This window comes from Myxocyprinus asiaticus, chromosome 17 (assembly GCF_019703515.2).
Source record: "Myxocyprinus asiaticus isolate MX2 ecotype Aquarium Trade chromosome 17, UBuf_Myxa_2, whole genome shotgun sequence".
Lineage (NCBI taxonomy): Eukaryota > Metazoa > Chordata > Actinopteri > Cypriniformes > Catostomidae > Myxocyprinus > Myxocyprinus asiaticus.
Window position 1 is genome coordinate 4,942,039 of NC_059360.1, and position 21,146 is coordinate 4,963,184.

At 37.3% G+C, this 21,146-nt stretch overlaps 1 protein-coding gene across 6 annotated transcripts in view; it reads right to left on the bottom strand.

Moving 5' to 3' along the window:
* The window catches only part of LOC127455368 (protein numb homolog), a 114,397-nt gene that overhangs the window by 90,419 nt on the left and 2,832 nt on the right, over positions 1-21,146 (bottom strand). For 5 of the 6 annotated variants that reach the window (XM_051723216.1, XM_051723215.1, XM_051723214.1 and 2 more), the window contains exon 2: positions 13,207-13,307. The exons of the other annotated variant lie outside the window; for it this stretch is intronic. The gene's annotated coding sequence lies outside the window, so the exon portion shown is untranslated. The remainder of the gene's footprint in view (positions 1-13,206; positions 13,308-21,146) is intronic. 6 annotated transcript variants of the gene reach the window in all.

Genomic DNA, 21,146 nt, shown 5'->3' on the forward strand with positions numbered 1-21,146 from the left:
TCCACGCACAACTCACCACATGCCCCACTGAGAGCGAGAACCTCATTATAGCGACTATGAGGAGGTTAACCCAGCATGACTCTACCCACCCTAGCAACCGGTCCAACTGGTTGCTTAGGAAGCCTGACTGGAGTCACTCAGCACGCCCTGGATTCGAACTTGCGACTCCAGGTTTGGTAGTCAGCATCTTTACTTGCTGAGCTACCCAGGCCCCCCAATGGCGTTGGTTTTTGCCATTTCTCAAAGTCACCAGAATTTAATGTTTTGGTGTTGTTTTTGCAAAAAATTATCTTGGGGGAGCATGCCCCTGGACTCCCCTAGATATAAGGTTGGACAAGACAGATTTCTGTGTACACCCTCAGATGAAATCCTGCAGGCACCCACAGTCAACAGCTTTATATCGAGTAGTTTTTTATTGCCTATTTGCTTACAACATTGCAACACAATGTCCACAATTCAGGGATTTCCCACAAACCCCCTGGCTATTTGAAAAGGATGCCCAGGGGTCCGTGGACCCCAGTTTGAGAAACGCTGCAATAGAGTATGTCCTAGAGACCCCAAATTTGGTATGGAGGCTATTCATGACCACCCCTAATTTTCCTACGTACGGTTTTATGGGCTGCCATAGACTCCCAGCCAGAATAATAATAATAATAATAATAATAATAATAATAATAATACGGAAAACGGATGCAATAGGGGCTACAGCCTCTTCGAGGCTTGGCCCCTAATAACAAAAAGGAAAACATGATTTAGTAAAGAATAAAACATATTTCAGTAGGGCGCTACTTAAAAACACTTAAGCAATGCATCCTTGATTGAGAAACACTTGAAGGAAACATGCATTCTTTTAATTTATTATTTACATTAAATGCAACTTTTTAAACAGGCTAAATGGGTGTGTTCAATAACACATTGTCATATTAGTATATTTATGTTATGGTATCAAAACTGGAATCAAGAACGTGAAATTTCACTGGTACAGGTACCGACTACTGAAATTTTGGTAACGTGCCAAACACTATCATCTTTACTAAAATGTATCATGCTTTTACAGTAGTAACAATAACTGTGATATTTTGACAAAAAAGTTAGTTTCACCTCGTTTTTATTACAACTGTGGCAGTTGTAGTTAAAGTTTAGGCTACAATTTTTTTTCACAATGGGTAGTGACCTGATGTTCAAATGTAAAATTTGGGTCCCAAAGCAGAACCACTGGTGTAGTGATTCAGTAGTGTTAATAGTTATTACATGTGTAAGTTCTGTTAAATTGGTTTATATTATCTAACTGTATTTATGTTTAATAAAAATAGTGCAAGTAATTTTCTGCATTGAGGCATTTCATTATTTGACAGTTATTACGATAGCTATCTGGGCTTCCAGAGCCCTTCAAGTGTCAAAAGCTCCAAGTAAATAAACATACACCTGACAAGGCGAACAAGAACAATCCATCTATAATGATTCTAAGGTCGTTTTAAGCTATTACTCCAACCAACACGTATTATATACGGGTCCGTCGTTGCGGGCTCGTGGACACGCACACAACAGCACAGCTGCTGAAAATAATCCTAGAGGGATTGTCCTGTATCGTTTATATTCGATATCGCCCAGCCCTACTAGTAACCAAACAGACTGGAAAAATAACAGTTTTCGAACAGATTTCCTGAACACTCCCCTCCTCTGTCATTGGTTGCACAAAACTGATAGTGCCGACCCATTTTGTTATGGTCGAGGTGCTTAAAAAGGAACCAGTGTTTACACTTCCCGGGGGAATTAACCTATAAATGTCTTACTTATAGCTGACTCCGCATATTAAGCTGAGATACGATAGCATTTTTTCATTGAACAAAATTTAATTCTGACCGTTACATCAACGCCAGCTCATAATGGCACGAAGACACTGACTTGTAAACAAAGACCAAGATGCGCATGTTTGTTTGTGGGAAGTTTATGTAGTAACATAGTTACTTGAAGTTACCAGTTTTGAGAGAGGTTTGAACCAGTACCATTTTGATGGAAAATGAGTATGTGTGGGAGAGACACAGACGGTTTGATGTGACCTCGCTGCCCTGGATCTTAGATAAAAGCCTAAATGTTTGAAGGCAGTCCACTGATGCAAGCCAGAGGAAACTCACTCCACTCGCCCCCTCTTCCTCAGGAAAGGAATGCACATTCTTCCCACGTTACCCTCGTCTTATCTGAGGGAGGGTGCTCTTGGAAAGCACAATATGCGTGTGTTTGAATCAGCACTGTTGAAAATGTCCACATCAGCCATCTTCAGCTGACGAAGCAGGTTATGGCTTAGGATGCATTTTCATGACATAGCCTTCAAAAAAACAGCCTATTTTGCAAAACATTTTTGACAAAATTGGGGATGACTAAAGGCAAAAATAATCATATCCATATTAAGCTAAAACATATGCATCTTCTACTACATCTTTAACATGCGCTTAAAGCAGATATTTATGAACTCTGTAAATAGAAACCCTCTCCCCACAAACAAACCACAGGACACATCCTGACTTCACCTCAGTTACAAAAGCAACACCCTGCAGTCACGTCAATGGCAATAGTAGCAGACGCTGCACAGCACGACAGGACTTCTGTTACACAACAGCATGACTTGATCTGGGCTGTCTTGCGACAGGTGCCGTTGAACCATGATGCAGCGAAAAGAACAGATTTCCTGACAGCGGGACTCTTAGTAAGTTCTCTTGGCTCTGATATGATCAAGCCCATTTCTGGCAACATGCCAAATCAAAGAACATGAGTAAGTGTTTTGAAAGAAGCAGTAGTGCTCTGGGTGGAAACCAGAGTCAAAGCAACTTACCCTAAGTGTACCTTTTGTAATGCAAGCAGAACCTTGCAACAGGATGTTACGTGTGCAGGTTACTGAGAAGATATCACAGTGTGTAACAAGTGGCAGATTAGCACATGGTTGTCCTTGAGCGTGACAGTGATGATAACCCAAGAGAGAACAAAGCTTAGTGCTCTGTAACCACCACTGATCTATGGCTTCTGTGGTCTTACGAGGCTGCATTAACACTGCTGACTATATTATTATCCTGATAATTAGCTTCACTATCAAGCAGCTTTTTGCACTGATTCAGTCGTATACGTTTTAAATGTGACACTTACAAATACCCATCCTATTGTGTGAGCGCTCCACATTTAAAGGTAAAATTCTTTCAATTAAATATGAATTTAAAAGTTGAATCATCCTTTGGTTAATCGGATAAAAAAGCGATATCTGATTTCTTTGATATTTTGTTTTTCAATTATACATTATGACAGTATGCTATATATCATGTACAAAAAAAGGTTTAAAAAAAAATGACAATATAAATTGCATATGGTTTTTCACAAAATAGAAAACTAGTTTGGAAGCAGCAGGACTTTAATCCATTCAGGTCTAAATGTAAAAAAAAATAAATAAAAAAAACACAATCTAAGGCCATGTCCACATAATCCATTTTCATATGCATTAATAGAGAGCTTCTAGATAATTTCTAAACGCTTTGTTTATGGTGGAGGAAAACACAGTTCTAGTGTGGCTGAGAGACATAAATGTAGTAGAATTAATGCTGTTTGCATGCTAAGTGGTACTATGGGGTAAAAACTTTTTGCTTGAAAATAGGGCTGCAACTAACGATTATTTTGACAACCGATTAATCTAATGATTATTAGAACGATTATCCGACTATTCGGCAATTATTGCAACGATTAATCATTAGCTCTTAACCGATTATTCAGCTTGTGCCCTGACTTAAAGGGTTGTATTAAACGTGCTTACAAACAATAAAAAGGACAAAAATCATCTTTTAAAAATACCTCTAAATGACATTCACTGAATTAAAGGGAAAAAAAATGTTTTATTACGTTTAATTCAGTAAAGAAATTCACTGCAAAAAATCCTATTATCAAGTGTATTTGTCTTTTTTCCATTTAAAATTGCCAAAAAATCCTTAAAACAAGATACATTTACTTGAGAAGTAACATAAGATATTTAGACTTGCTTTAAGAGAATGTATCTTAAATATAAGTGTTTTGTAAATAAGTGTATTTTTTCACTTGGTTATTCTTCTGCGAGTGCAGTAAAGACTAAAAATACTTCTATTCAAGATCTATTCTCTAAAAGCAAGTCTAAACATCGTATAAGCTGCTTCTCAGGTGAATGCATCTTTTTTTAAAGGATTTTTAGATATTTAAAAATATTTGTATTTTTAATATTATATTCAACATTCTCAGATAAAAAAATTTCTTCTTCAGTACAGCTGCTAAAGTAAATGTACATTGTTTTAAAGGAGTTTTAGATATTTATATTGAAAAAAACAAGCCAAAACAAAAACAAATCAAAAATGGATTTTGTTGGAGTTTGACCTTTCTGTTCACTTCAATCCATCTTTAATTCACAAAAAAAAAAAGAAAAACTCTCTCTTATTAATAAAGCTGCATATTGCCAATTTTCTTCACAATAAGAAATGCACAGTGACACACATACTGTTTTATGATTCAATAAGTCATGAGTCATCACGTTATAATCTAGCTGCATTATGCGTGCGCCCTCAAGGGATGAGCGTCCCTGTGAGAGAGTGTGCATCAGCCACGTGCAGTTTCAGTCTCTCCCCCTTAGATCTGGACATTTGTGTAAGTCGTAGAAGAGGTGCTGACTGCACAGAGAAATGGCAGTTTTGGAGTTTGTAGTTATTTACATGATCTGCTTCCGTATTATTTGAACTTTAATAAAGCTATAACGCATTAAATATAACTGCATTTAAGATGTAACGTTGGAGTGTTTCCTTTAAAAACACTCGACACGCAAGTTTAGCTTCAGCGGAGCGGCAGCTCCAGCTTCACTTATTCCACAACGAGAGTGCTTCTGTATTTACTTTATTTTTGCATAATAATTCCCTCATACTTTGCGATCTACATCACCTGAAGCTGTTTGGAAAGTTTAGAGTGCATCTGGACAGTGAGCTGTGTAATTCTTCCTCTCCACAGTCAGGCACGAACTGCAGTGCTGCTCTCACACGTAATCATGAGAGTTTAATGTGATCTCATTTTACGTTAAATGAGATCAAACGACTATTCGACAATGGAAATTTTTGTCGACAATAGTCGATAACGTCAGCTAATTGTTTCAGCCCTACTTGAAAACTATGTGGTAATGGAGCATATTTTCAAATCGCTCTGTTTTCCTTTGAGTAAAACGGCATTCTACTGTGGATGAGATGCAGAAATGTAGCGAAATTAACGCATTTTCAAAAGGAAATGTTGTAATCTGTTTTTGTTTGAAAACTTCATGTCAATTTCACAACTTTGCCGTTTTTCCAAAATATGGCACGCGTTTTTAAAACTCCTTTTTCAGTGCAGGAAAGTCCTTCTAGTGTGGATGAGAGGCATAAACAGCTAAATTAATTTGTTAACAAACAAAAATGTATTCATTTGTTTTTCATTTTCTAACCCATAGTTTTCCAAAGTATGCAGTAATGGAGAACGTTTTCCAAACCCATTGCAAAAAAAAAAAAAAAAAATGTATATATATATATATATATATATATATATATATATATATATATATATATATATATGTATAACCACCTTTCCATTTACCATCACACAAGTCTATGACAACAGGTGGAAAATTACTAATAAAAATTAAGATCTAAAAACAATTATAAATGTAAACAATAATTATGATGATAATAAATCACAGAAATATATATCATGGTTCGAGGTGAACGTGTTTTTGTATTATTTTATGTTTTAATCATAGATGTATAGGCTGCAGATTTGCGTTCACAATGAACTGTTCTGTGGAAATAAAGTGAACTGAACTCATAGCACCTCCTGAGCTGAGATGGTCTGAGGTCATTTGCAGCATTCTTAGATACGATACTATTCTTGCAAAAAAAATAAAAATTCAGAAGACTGAAACAAAGAGAACCTTTTACATACGCGTGTTCCACGAGACTGCACGCCTCCAAACAAACAGCGTGTCATACATGCGCATAGACGGCTTTTCTGTCATCTGTTGTTAAAAATATAATAAAGTGTTTCTTCATTAGGCAAATATTCTTGATTTAAGGCTATTCTATTCGTTAGGCTATTGTATTGATATTGGAAGTTCCATTCATAATGTTTCCCGCTTGAATGCATCCCTGTTCACTTTCATTGTCTGGAAGAAAGAAAATCATGTGTTTGATTCTGTTGACAGAAATGAAGACAGAATTGAAATTTTTGGGTGAACTATCAATTTAAGCCATTCAGCTGTTTTCTTGCATCTAAAAGCATCTGCAGATGTGTGATTTTGAGAGCTCAATGGAAAGAACTGGCAGATGCAGGTGTTCTAGGCTTCAGTTTTTCAGGCTAGTTTTTAGAGCACAGTAACAGGAGCATTTTTAGTAACATTAATAGGTTGCTCGTCCCATGTCGGCAATGAGGAGCTACAAAGGTATGTCACAATGTTCATATCTTAACAGCTTGTGAGTGGCTAATTCTTCCTGTTACAACACAATCTGATAGCTGAGGCTGTCTGGCAGGTATCATCACACTATTAGAGTCAAGAGTTCTCATTAATACCAGCATTGTCACTGTGTTCGCAGTAAACAGAAAGTAAAATGAGTGCAGATGGTCTGCATAATTCTTAAAAATAAAAATGTCTCTATTAGCATGACGTAATTACGAGTAAACAACAGATAGTTCCGGTCCTCAAATCTGATTGGACGAAAGACATTCCATGAAGCACTCGGACGCTTCACTCTTTCGCTTGTGTTTGTGGTGTTCTAAACTAAAGTGTAAGAGCAGCGCAGATGTGTAAAAGAGCTAGATGTGTGTCTTTTCATTTTCCCTGTGACATTAAAGATTTTAGCCAGCTGGTGGTGACAAAAGACCAGTTTTATGTGTTATGAGCCAGTAAAGTTTGACGTGAATTGAGTTAGTGCAAGTCAGTCAGCGAGCGGTTTCTTTGAAGTCATCGGCATTGTCTCTCACTCCATGATCGCTCAGATTTCTACTAAAACAATACAGCTGGGAAATACAGTTAAACTAACAGCGTCAGCATTACGGCTTATCACAGCTGAGAGACACAACAGATGGAAAAATCAAAAACATACTCAAGGTGCTTAGCTAATACCAGAATATCTGCATACTCCGCATTTTTTCACAGAGAAAATAGGATGTGTTTGACCATTTTTGTGTGTTAGGAGCCAGTTGAGTTGACGTGCATTGAGACAGCACTGACAGTCAGCATCAGATAGCGGTTTCTTTGAAGTCATCGACATTTATCTCACACTCAATGATCGCTCAAGTTAATACTACACTACAGCTACAGCATTAAGATTTATCACAGCAGAGAGACACAGCAGACTGAGTAGTCACACAAACTCAAGGCGAAGTGTTTCCACATTGAAGATGATGTAACTGAACATGGCGGCGGAGAGAACAGTTTCTATAGTGAATGACTCTTGCCCTCAGCTACAGCGAAATAGGAAGGAATACCCCCGCTCGAATAGCCATTTTTCCACAGAGAATATAGTTTGTATTTGACCAAAATGACTTTATTTTCGGCAAGCTGACTTACACACTACCGCATCTCTACTTGAGAGTCGCGACAGACGCAGGTAATACACACACACATATCCTTGTTTCTCCAATAACTTGTTAGAAATAGCCCAAGCCATCTTTACTAGTCCTACAGTGATTAAGTTAAACCAATATCTTCTTTTCAGTGTACTCCAGTCAAAGTATATCCACAACATCAGCGTAATATTACAATTAACGTTGCGATTTCCTGTGGCACTAGGCTTGCGGCCAAATCACAGCCATATCACATCTTGGTCGTGTGATATTGCTTAATTAGCATTATTCTGCATGTTGTTAAGGCTCTGCGTGCAGTGATGAAAGTTCGTTTTAATCAAACACAACCAAAGAACACCATGTGTCCTTTAAACAACCCTCATTAACAAAAATAGCGTGAAAGTCACTAGGGCTAGAGTTATTTTGACTGCTCAAGCACTTACATTTTGAAAAATTACTTACAATTATTTAAACATATATTAAATATTTTAAAGCTTAATGTTTAATATGTTAGATTAAACATCATGAGAAATATGTCCTGAAAACCTGAAATCCTTGCATATACGTTAATGAAGCATTAGCTACTTAACAGAAGTTACTCTGTTATAAATTCCTCACGTTGAGGATACGTGTATCAACTTACCACACGCCCCATTGAGAGCAAGAACCACTTAATCGCGACCACAAGGAGGTTACCCCATGTGACTATACCCTCCCAAGCAACCGGGCCAATTTGGTTGCTTAGGAGACCTGGCTGGAGTCACTCAGCACGCCCTGGATTCAAACTCGTGACTCCAGGGGTGGTAGTCAGCGTCAATACTCGCTGAGCTACCCAGGCCCCCGAACTTTTAATTCTTAAGCATATTCAGACATTGAAATCGGAATGTCAAAAAAAACACAATTATTTAAATCGGGAAGGCCCCTCTCCATCAACAACTGCGGTTGGGATGGTTATGTTTTAGATGAGCTTTTAGGTTAGTTGTATTGCCACTTTTCGTTGCTATTGTTTTTAAAGACAGCTTTGTTGATTATAAACAGAAGCAATAATTTTATCGCAACCCTTGCTTATAAAGACGTGGTACAACACCATTCGCATGTCCAATTAACAGGTTTATACCGTTTATATATATGTAAAATCTAAAGTTCAGTAGATACACGCACTGCTCGCGCTCACAAGCTGCTGAATGCTGCACCACGAGTGAAGGCGAGAGTGAGAGAGGACGACGCGATAGAGGAAATTCCCCGCATTTTGAAAGTGAAACATGCGGGAATTAATAAAATTGTGCTCAATCCCTGCTATCCCAAGCTATTAAGCTAACACTCGTTATTGAGATTTTAATCAGGCTACTTGTCCGGTTGGGCAAGAAAAATTCTCTTTAACTTGCCCATTCAAAATTTCCACTTGTCCCAGACAAGCATTAATGTCGAGCCCTGAATTAAAACACCTATTAGCCTCGAGTAACATGTAATCTTCACCTGTCACTGTCCGCTCTGTGTGTGTGTGTGTGTGGAGGAGCTGCCTGAGCCCCACCACCAACAAAAAAAAAATGTTGGTGGACATTCATTCTTATGTATACAAACCCGCATGTGTAATGGGCAACATCGAGGTCAGCAAAAATGATCGAGGTCATGTCCATATATCGTATGATAAGTTGATAACGTAATTATTGTGACAGGCCTACATGTCTTGACAGCTTTGGCCTACAACAATTTTTTTGATTTTCCTACTCATGCCAAAGGCCACATTCTTGATCTTATTTGTTGTTCTGGCATATCTCCTTTTAACTGTATTGCAACAGATTTGTCCATATCTGATCATAAGTTGGTGTCTTTTAATACTCACTTAAGAGCATCAAAGACAAATCTGTGTCATTTCATCTCATTTCGTAATATTAAGAATATTGATTCATCTGCTTTTGCTAAAAGACTTGATGATGATTTATCAACTCCAGATGAACTGGTTTCTTATTATAATGATGGACTTTCCAAGATTTTAGATGTTTTTACCCCTGACTTACGCCAGCTTAAAGCTAAGGTCGTCGTCTGGAATGCCTATATGCTAAAACTGGCCTTACTGTCCATAAACATATGTACGATGATCATATATACAATATTATAAGGATGCTCTTTCAGCAGCAAAATCCAATTATTATGCTAATTTAATTAGGTTAGGTGGAGGGAATACAAGAACCCTTTTTTCCACTATAAATAATATTCTACGGCCACCTGATACTCTTCCATCTCATATGTATTCCAGTGCTTTATGTAACACTTTTCTAACCTATTCTGACCATATTTATCAGCATTTGATTTTTTTTTAAATAACACTGGATGTGGTTCTTTTTATCCAGCTTCCTATGAACCCCCTCTATCTACTCTTTCCAGTTTTAAACTTCCAACTAGTGATGAAATATCTAGTATTATTCAAAAATCCAAATCCACTACTTGTCAGCTTGATTCCTTTCCTAAACACTTAGTTAAAGCCTGCCTACCTTCTCTAATCTCTTTAATAACTGATATTATACATTCTTCCCTTAAGTCTAGTCTTGTTCCTTTATCTCTTAAAACTGCTGCAATAACTCCAATACTCAAGAAACCTGGTGTGGACCCCACCAGTTTTAATAATTATTGACCTCTCTCTAATTTACCATTCCTTTCTAAAATATTGGAAAGGATAGTTGCAGCACAGGTTCAAGTTCATTTTTCGGACAACATCCTGTTTGAACCATTCCAGTCGGGTTTTCGCCCGTTTTATAGTACGGAGACTGCCCTGGTAAAAATTACTAATTATCTGTTGATGGCAGCTGATTCGGGACTTTTAGCTATACTTATTCTCCTCGATTTAAGTGCAGCCTTCGATAACATCTCACATAACATCCTCTTAGAGAGATTAGCCTCAGTGGCCTCAGTGGTAGCTCAGTGGTAAAGACGCTGGCTACCACCCCTGGAGTTTGCTAGTTTGAATCCCAGGGTGTGCTGAGTGACTCCAGCCAGGTCTCCTAAGCAACCAAATTGGCCCGGTTGCTAAGGAGGGTAGAGTCACATGGGGTAACCTCCTCGTGATCACTATAATATGGTTTGCTCTAGGTGGGGCGCGTGGTGAGTTGTGCGTGGATGCCGCGGTGGATGGCATGAAGCCTCCACATGCGCTATATCTCCACGGTAATGCGCTCAACAAGCCATGTGATAAGATGCGTGGCAGCTGAGATTCGTCCACTGCCACCCAGATTGAGACGAGTCACTACGCCACCACGAGGACATAGAGCATATTGGGAACTGGGCATTCCAAATTGGGAGAAAAAAAAAGAAAAAAAAGAGAGAGATTAGCCTCTGTTGGGTCATTGGTATTCCTCTTTCCTAGTTCAGATCTGATCTCTCTGGCCGCACTCAATTTGTCCAACTTAAAAAGTCTTCCACAGTCACTACTGGTGTTCCTCAGGGTTCTGTTTTAGGCCCTTTTTTATTTATTATTTACCTCATTCCACTTAGTCATATTTTTAGGAAATTTGGAAGTCATTTCCATTGCTATGCAGATGACACCCAGCTCTATAGGTCTTCCCAACCTAACTCTACCCTTCCTTTCTGATTGCTTAGTTGAAATTAAATCTTGGTTTTCATGTGACTTCCTTAAACTCAACAGTTTCTCTTTGATTATTAACAATTCCATAGTCTCTTTGTCCCCTCAGGTTAAGAGTCTGGGTGTCATTCTCGACAGCAGTTTATCTTTTGAAGCACATGTGAATAATATTACTCAGTCTGCGTATTTCCATTTACCGCCCCTCTCTCACATCAAACAGTACCGCCATTCTTACACATGCCTTGGTCACATCACGTACTGATTACTGTAACTCTCTTCTTACCCGTCTCCCTCTCAAGATTCTTCATAAACTTCAGTTAGTCCAGAACCCATTATATATCAAATTTAAATTGTTTTAAAATATTGCCTTAGTCTTTCTTTTCTGTTACCGGATGGCCCAGACACAGAGACTACAAGAGTGCAAACTGAATGAAATCCCAGATGCAGTTTATTGTGCTACTCCAATCCCAATCAATAATTACAAGAATAAAAAAAAGTGGTACACAATACAGGAATTTTAATTATTAAGAAGCCTGAAATATGGGGGCCTGCATAGATCAGTGAGTATTGACACTGACTACTACCCCTGGAGTCGTGAGTTCGAATCCAGGGTGTGCTGAGTGAATCAAATTGGCCCTGTTGCTAGGGAGGGTAGAGTCACATAGGGTAACCTCCTTGTGGTCACGATTAAGTGGTTCTCACTCTCAATGAGGTGCGTGGTAAGTTGTGCGTGGATCGGGGATAGTAGCATGAGGCTCCACATGCTGTGAGTCTCCACGGCGTCATGCACAGCAAGCCACATAAGATGCGCAGATTGACGGTCTCAGAAGCGGAGGCAACTGAGACTTGTCCTCCGCCACCTGGATTGAGGTGAGTAACCGCGCCACCTCGAGGACCTAGTAAGTAGTGGGAATTGGGCATTCCAAAATTGGGGAGAAAATGGGATCTTTTTTTTTTTTTCTTTTTTAAAAGAAGCCCAAAATACACATGGGACTCTTTTTTTTAAATGTGTGCACTCCCGGTTGTGAGCTCACTGAGAAAGTGAATCTGATTCAAACTGCTAACCTGAGCTCCTGAGTTCAAACCCTCAGTTCTTTTCGGGTGAAAAAGACGGTCATCGAGTGAGCTCATCATCACAATAGAATGGGTGAAAAGTGGCATGAGACACACAGGTTTTGCACGGTCTGAAAATGAATTCAATAACTCACAATATGATATCTGATGAAATCGCATTTGATGTACACAATATGAATGCACACAACCTGACTGTCGCCAATGCCGACTACATTTGAAAATATTGTCGCAATTAATTATTTTTGGTCGCATTTGCGACCATTTTAGTCACAGTCTGGAGCCCTGCACAGGAAATCAGATTTTTTTTTCATTAATGTTTTCATTAATACTGTGAACCCTCTGTTGTGCAGCATTTTATTTTACCAAAAATAAAATAGCAGTTTTTGGTAAAAATAAATTATAATAATAATAATTATGATATTTTTATTTGATTAAAACTGTATGTATAAATTTGATTAAACACCATTTGATCATAACATTTAATTAAAACATTTAACATGGAATCCAGACAAATTTAAACGGAAAATGCATAATTTGTATCTATAAGACTTTATGCAGTTCTTTTAATCAAGTCATTTTCTGTGTAATTTCAAAAAAAAAAAATAAAAATTGGAGGCTTTTTATTTGTTGATTATAGTATCGATACCGAGGTACCAGGGCTGGTATCGTACCGAAGTCAAAATTTTGGTATCGGAGCAATTGGACTTTACACAATATAATTATGTTCTCATCTCAAACATAAATGTATTAAGCAGGGGCGAGGCCAGAAATCTCCAAATGAGTGTACCTTGGTGAAACAGGGTGGGCCTTTATTCTGTGCCTAATTTCATCATGAATATGAAGAGCGCCCCTTTCTTCAGCCTTTGAGTCAATATTCGCTCATTTACCTAATACTTTAGAGTTGCATAATAACATGTACAATAACAATAATTATTTGTTTTTTTAAATAATTATTACGTTTATTATTAGAAATTTACCTTAATAGGTCATATTGATGCAATTGTAATGGGGTTGTCTCTGCGTTGTGTTGAATAAAGCTCTCGAATGACACCATCTCACGCCTTTGGTGGATTTTATTCTGTTTAAACACATTGAAAAGCAGTGGTCAGTCCCAGTAATCATGCACACACATTTCCTGAAGTACTAAGAAGAATGTTAGTAGCACTTTAGTAGTACTTAATCTCTACTGTGCGTTTCCCAAAAGCATCTTTAAGTAAAAAACTTTGTAAACGTTTGTAAATTAACGTGAGCTTTGAACCACTCTTAAGTCCATTAAGTGCACTTAAATGTATCTTTCTTGTATCTTTCACAGTTTATCAGAGACAAAGGGACACTGAATAAATTATATTAATATATTTTGATCATTGGAAAGTTATTGTACACTGTTTTAGAGGGTAAAAAAGTATGAACAAAATAGCATTGAATTCAACTGGCAGTCTCCACAGTCTGCGCATGCAACGTGATAGGTCTAAATTAGGTCTACATTCACGTTACACACACTCCATGCACCACTTTTATTAATCTCTATAAGATGAGCAAACATGTGAAACCCTGTCTTACCAAAGCCCTAATTATTTATTTAACTGAATTCTGTAATAGTTAATACATTTTGGCGCTTTGACAAGGTTACAACAACTTCCATGTTTGTTAGTATTTCCACATTATTTTCATTTTGAGAAGACAAACACCTGGACATATTTGCCAAAGTGATCAGCACATTTGGACCAGACAGCTCCCGTAACGAAGCACTTAAGTTTAACTTTATAACGAGCGATCTACGTGCTGGTTTGGAAAATAGGCTCCATTGTACTCCATCGTAAAATAACGAACAACATCAGTTAAGATGATCGTAAAGGCTTAAGTTCCAATGTTATTGGGAAACCCAGCGTTGGTTATTTCCCCAAAGATCGAATTTTTAAAATCTGACAACTCTCCTTTGGCTTACATTCTGGGCTTCGTGGAGCTGCTGCAATGTCGCAAAATATTTCTTTTGATTAGTAGTCTATGTAAAATAAGAGGTCTGGTGAAAAATGCGAGTGAATCAGATGTTCTATTTAACAGCTGTCCTACAGAGTTGGAGAATGTTACACACGTATGTGTGTCTAACAGCGTTTCTTGTCATTTGTTACTCCGAGAAGTCTTAAAGGTCGCCTGCTCCACAATTGAGGGTAGATGACGAGCAAAATTGCCCGCTAATTTCATACCCTGCCATGTCATCTACAGAAACATCTACCACACTCCCACATAAAATAATAATAATAAATTAAGTGAGACAAAGCGTGGTGCTAAGCGCAGTAAGCGGATCTGTATACAAGCATGACTGTAGAGAGCTGTGCAGAGCAGAGAAAATTAGCGACTCGGTAAAAAGTGTTCTCCCTGCTCTCCCACTTCATTGCTGCTTGACTTGGGTGAAATCAAGCCATGTCACTTGAAAGACATAACTTTATAAAAATAAAAATAAAATTTTGACTCTGGTAAGTAAACGGCATTATCACTTTTTTAAGATTTATAAATAAAAATCAAAATTTCACCAACTCTTTCCGCATTGGACAGTGAAGACCACTGAAGTATAGAGTTTTGGTCATGAACAAGGCTATACAATATAAAGGTCATACAGTGACATCACATAAAACAGATCAATAGAGCGCAACAGCCTGGCTCCAGAAGTAAAAATCCCATTATTTTTTTCCATAAACTAACAGATTTTCAACGATAACTTATAAAACATATAAACCAAAGCAAGACCTACCGTGAGTTCTGAGGTTGTTCATCAATGGTATATGCCTTTGTTAAAGCCATCAGTCTCTGTTATTGTAATTACTTCATTGTTTTAAAATAGTGTTTAATAGCGGAGTTTATGGTGAACAACTACACTACTCATTATTGATGGTCCAACAGAGAAAGATCTACCAATCAGAGAACCATGGCCAACAAAGCCCACCAAACAAGTCCAGCAGCAACCGCCCATTTCCATGAAACACTGTGAATGATGCAATCGAGTCGGTCTCCCTACAATCTCAAACTTCATTTATATTTTTATAGCCTATATCAGAATATTTTGCAGTAAAGTTAAAATATACTGTCTCTGTACTTTTAAAAAAACAACCTAAAATCAATAGTTTTACACATTTCCATCATTTTTATTCGATTAAGTCATTCCCAATGCTTCACTCGATTGTAGTTTGTGCCCTCGTAAAAGACGGCAAGTACACAGTCTTGTTCCTTTATCAATTTGTCCGATTTTCAAATACTTTTTTGCTTCAAATCAAAGTTTGTAATGTTGTGATTCACCTTGAAGCTGGTTGGTTTGGTTCATGACTTAGAACTCCTTTACGAGGGATTTTATGAAAAGCCTATGAAAAAAATGAATGAGAAAATAATTCTGGAAAGTGGGCGCGCACTGTTGGGCTCTATAGCATGCCTAAAACATTAAGAGTGGTGGCGTAGTGGGCTAATGCACAGATAATGGTAAGCAGAAGGTTGCCGGCAGAATCCCCACAGCCACCACGTTGTGTCCTTGAGCAAAGCACTTAACTCCAGGTTGCTCCAGGGTGATTGTCCTCGTAATAAGTTGCTTTGGATTCTGCCAAATGCATAAATGCACAAAATGCAGCGCTACTCAAGAACAGCATCTCAGATGCTCAACAGTTCGGTTCACTTATAATATGCATTTAGAACGGCACCAAAGGAGCATTTTACCAGAATTTGAATAAGAAGCGAATTAAACTGCTGTGAGCTTGCCTACAAACAGACACATACAGGAATTCCTGGAGGGTGAGGGTGCACGATTTAAATATATTACTGTTGTATTTAAAATTGAGTCAATAATAATAATGTTAATGTTAATAACAATTTATTATTATAATTGTCATCATTAGTATTTGTTTACAATTTATAACAATATTTAAGTTTAATGGGTTTCAAAAAATAACTGGGTGAAAAGTGGACTGATGTCTTACAATTAAATTTAACAAAAAAGAGATCTGAATCATTTAAAGTCCAGATGCAAGTTGAAATATTTTTAGAAAAAAAGAAAAGAAAAAGACAAAAATGAAACACTGGTTTCTTTTCTACTGAAGACTTGAAGACTGGAATTTCTGTTAATTTTGCTGCTACATTATCCAGTATACTAGTTAATAATAAAGTGTTTCTTAATAAGCTATACATTTATATTGAAATAATGTGTATTTAGAGGTTTGTGTTTCTTTACATATTAAAGAGTACTCCCAATTTATTCCACACAATAATGTAAAGATATTCTAAACGGATGATGCAAAAAAACAACACTGGCTTGGGATCGGTATCGGCCGATACTGAGATTTTCGATATCGGAATCGGAAGAGAAAAAGTGGTATCGGTGCATCCCTACTTTATGGAATAAAACAAAAATGTTCATTTTACTCAAACACATCCTATAAATACTAAATCCAGAGAAATTTTGCAGTGGTCTCTTAATTTTTTCCAGAGATGTATTTATACAGTATTTATATTAATATATACAACAGTTAGTTACGGTCCTCGAATCTGATAGGACAAGAGACGTTCCAAGAGCACTGATGGTCTCACACCATCAGCACTCGGATGCTTCACTGTGTGTATCACTCCGCTTGTGTTCGTGCTGTTCTAAACTAAAGTGTAAGAGCAGTGCATATGTGTTAAGAGCTACTGTATGTCTCTTTTTACATGTATTTTTTATTATTTTTTTTTACATTATATATGTTAGCCAGCAGATGGTGGCAAAAGATAATTTTTGTGTGTAATATGAGACAGTTAGGTGACGTGAAGTGAATTCGCGTCAGCCAGTGTTCACAAAGAACAGTGCTCTGTGATCGCTCGTATTACTACTACACTACTAAAGCTAGGAAATATCTTTAAACGGCTTTAAACAAACAACTTCAGAATTACGGCTCATTACAGCTGAGAGACACAACAGACTGATTAATTACACAAACTCAAGGCGCTTACCTCTTACTGGACTTTCAACATTGGAGAGGACGTACTGTTTAAAATGGACATTGGACATTGCGGTTTCTATAGTGAATGACTCTTGCGCACCAGCTACCACGAAATAGGGAGAAATACCCCTGCTTGGACATCTATTTTTCCACTGAGAAAGCTGATCTTCAGAAAGCTGACAGCATCTCTGCTTGGGAGTGGCAACAGGTGATCGCACACGCTCCGTCTTTCTTTCTCTCCCTCTCTCTCTCTCTCTCTCACACACACACACACACACACACATCCATCCTTGTTTATCCAATAACTTGTTAGAAACAGCACAAGCCCTGATACTATTTCTGAAGTGACATTTTTGAACCAGCAACGACAGATTCTGATCCGTCATGTAAAAAAGTAGTTCCATGCACAAATTTTTACATTTACTTGTTCATTGAACCGTTGTACATAAGCAATATCACACTCGCAATCTTTAAAAAAAAAAAAATTAATAATAATATATATATATATATATATATATATATATATATATATATATATATATATATATATATACATACAGTTGTGCTCAAAAGATTGCATACCCTTGGAGAATTGGAATATATGTACCATTTTTAAAGAAAACATGAGTGAGCAGGCAATAAAATTTCTTTTATTTCTTATGGGTTTCATATTCAACTGTAGGTTATAACTGAATGGCACAATCATAAAACAAAACATGGCAACAAAGAAAAAAATGAAATGACCCCTGTTCAAAAGTCTGCATACCCTTAGTTCTTAATATTGTGTATTACCCCCTTTAGCATCAATGACAGCGTGCAGTCTTTTGTAATAGTTGTCTATGAGGCCCCAAATTCTTGCAGGTGGTATAGCTGCCCATTCGTCTTGGCAAAATGCCTCCAGGTCATGCAAAGTCTTTGGTCATCTTGCATGAACCGCACATTTGAGATCTCCCCAGAGTGGCTCAATTATATTAAGGTCAGGAGACTGTGATGGCCACTCCAGAACCTTCCTCTTTTTCTGCTGTAACCACTGGAGGGTCAACTTGGCCTTGTACTTAAGAGTCATTGTCATGCTGGAAAGTCCAAGAGCGTCCCATGCGCAGCTTTCGTGCAGAAGAATGCAAATTGTCTGCCAGTATTTTCTGATAACATGATGCATTCATCTTGCCATCAATTTTCACATGATTCCCCTTGCCTTTAGAGCTCACACACCCCCAAAACATCAGTGAGCCACCACCATGCTTCACAGTGGGGATGGTATTCTTTTCACTATAGGCCTTGTTGACCCCTCTACAAACATAGCGCTTATGGTTGTGACCATAAAGCTCTATTTTGGTCTCGTCACTCCAAATTACAGTGTGCCAGAAGCTGTGAGGCGTGTCAAGGTGTTGTCGGGCATATTGTAACCGGGCTTTTTTGTGGCATTGGCGCAGTAAAGGCTTCTTTCTGGCAACTCCACCATGCAGCTCATTTTTGTATCTTCGTATTGTGCTCCTTGAAACAACCACACCGTTTTTTTCCAGAGCAGCCTGTATTTCTCCTGAGGTTGCCTGTGGGTTCTTCTTTGTTTCCATAACAATTCTTTTGGCAGTTGTGGTTGAAATCTTTCTTGGTCTACCTGACCTTGGCTTGGTATCAAGAGATCCCTGAATTTTCCACTTCTTAATAAGTGATTGAACCGTTCTGACTGGCATTTTCAAGGCTTTGGATATATTTTTATATCCTTTTCCATCTTTATAAAGTTCCATTACCTTGTTACGCAGGTCTTTTGACAGTTCTTTTCTGCTCCCCATGGCTCAGTATGTAGCCTGCTCAGTGCATCCACGTGAGAGCTAACAAACTCATTGACTATTTATACACAGGCACTAATTGCAATTTAAAAAGCCACAGGTGTGGGAAATTAACCTTTAATTGCCATTTAAACCTGTGTGTGTCACCTTGTGTGTCTGTAACAAGGCCAAATATTCAAGGGTATGTAAACTTTTGATCAAGGCCATATGGGTGATTTCTGTTATCATTATGATTTAAGAAGGAGCCAAACAACTATGTGATGATAAATGGCTTCATATGATCACTATTCTTAAATAAAATGATCACTCATATTTTCAAAATCGATGCCAAAATTTCACAATTTCTGCCAGGGTATGCAAACTTTTGAACACAACTGTGTGTGTGTGTGTGTGTATGTGTATATATATATATATATATATATATATATATATATATATTAAAAATGAGGTTTATTGATGAAGAATAAAAAAAACTACCGTCAACTACTGGTAGAGATTTTTGCTGATAACCGATAGTTCTAAAAAGCAGCTATCGGCACCGATTAATCGGTAAAATCGATATATCGGTCTACTTCTAATATTCACATAAATATTTTCATATTAATATAGTTCTATTAAATGAACTCTTTGCTATATATAAGGTGAGTGAATATAATTGTTTTTTAAAACTATGGCAGATTCTAAGTTGTTTGGCCTATATTTTATAATTATAGTTTTTAAATGCATTTAGGATACTGTTTTTCATTACAAAAATGCCATACTTTGTTTTATAGAAATCACATTACATCAAACCATGGTTGTAATGATCTATGCTTTGTTTTACCCGTGGTTACTATGGTCTTATTAGAAATAACACTATTAAAACTATGAATACTTTGGCACAACCATGGTAATTTTTTCATAAGGAAAGTACAAAGTGGAATCAAGGAGTTTAAACCCTGGACCTTTGTGAATTATGAACAAAACTAGTTTTCCTTCTGTCTAAAACGTGTTGGCTTCTAACGCTCTCTGATTGTAGGAAAATGTAACTGGTTTTGTTTGCCTTCAGAAATTACAATAGATGACTGAACTTTTATCCATAAGAACCTGAAGAAAATAGTCTCAACTTATTCGCACTGTCAGAATAATTTAGCCATATATAAATTAGGTGTTATAGATAACCTTTTTTGTATTACTGTTATTAATATCAGCAAATTTACATCTGTATCCCAACTCAAAATGAATGCCTTACTTTCGAATGTGCATTTCAGTTGGACAAAATATGCAATATTATTAGTGTTATTTGTTAGTCTGGAGCCCTAGCCAAAAGCCAAAGTCTTAATCACTGAGTAAAAGAATTGTGTGTGTACCACTACTAAAAATATTTGAAACCATACAACCTTGACCACAGCCATGTAAAAACATGACAAACCATATAAATAAAATAAACCACACTGGTCAGGGTACAGACTTTAGAATGTGATAATGATTAACCATTAAGCAGCCTAGCTGAGTAAACAGATAAGTGTATACTCTTGATTTGCATCTTGGGAAAGTCATGCCTCCATAAGGAAATGAGGAATGACTTCATCCTCTAAGAAACCCCACGATAAGTGTGTAGCTTGACACCAACTCCCATGACTCATCAAGTGGATGTACTCATTTCCAAATGCCATCATACTTCTGAGAAAAGCCAAACCCTCATACCAATCTAGATGAACATGTAGGCTACAACTAAACCTATTTTTTTGTTTTTTTTTTAAAGAAATTCAACATTCCTGACAGTTCAAAAGGTGCGACAAAACTTAACAACATAAAAGATTTTTGTAATTACATGTTATGTGATCAAAACGTGCATAATTTCCATATTCATAAGTAGACAAGGCCCAAGTCCATCATTAGATGTCAAGCGCAAACCTCACTTAATTTTGGTGAATTGATCCCACCATGGAATAATATAGACTTTGAGTTTATATCACACAACTGCAACTTTATTTCGAGAAATTGTGAGAAATAAAGTCTGACAGCATCTTTTAGTTTTTTATTCCATGGCGGGATCTGGCTTCCATACTTAATGAGAGATTGACAAAGAATGGAAAGAGATATATCTGACTCATTTCAGACTGATTTAATAATGTAATCTAGGGCGATCATCACCAATTAGACTTTCTTCTGTACATGTCAAACCATTTT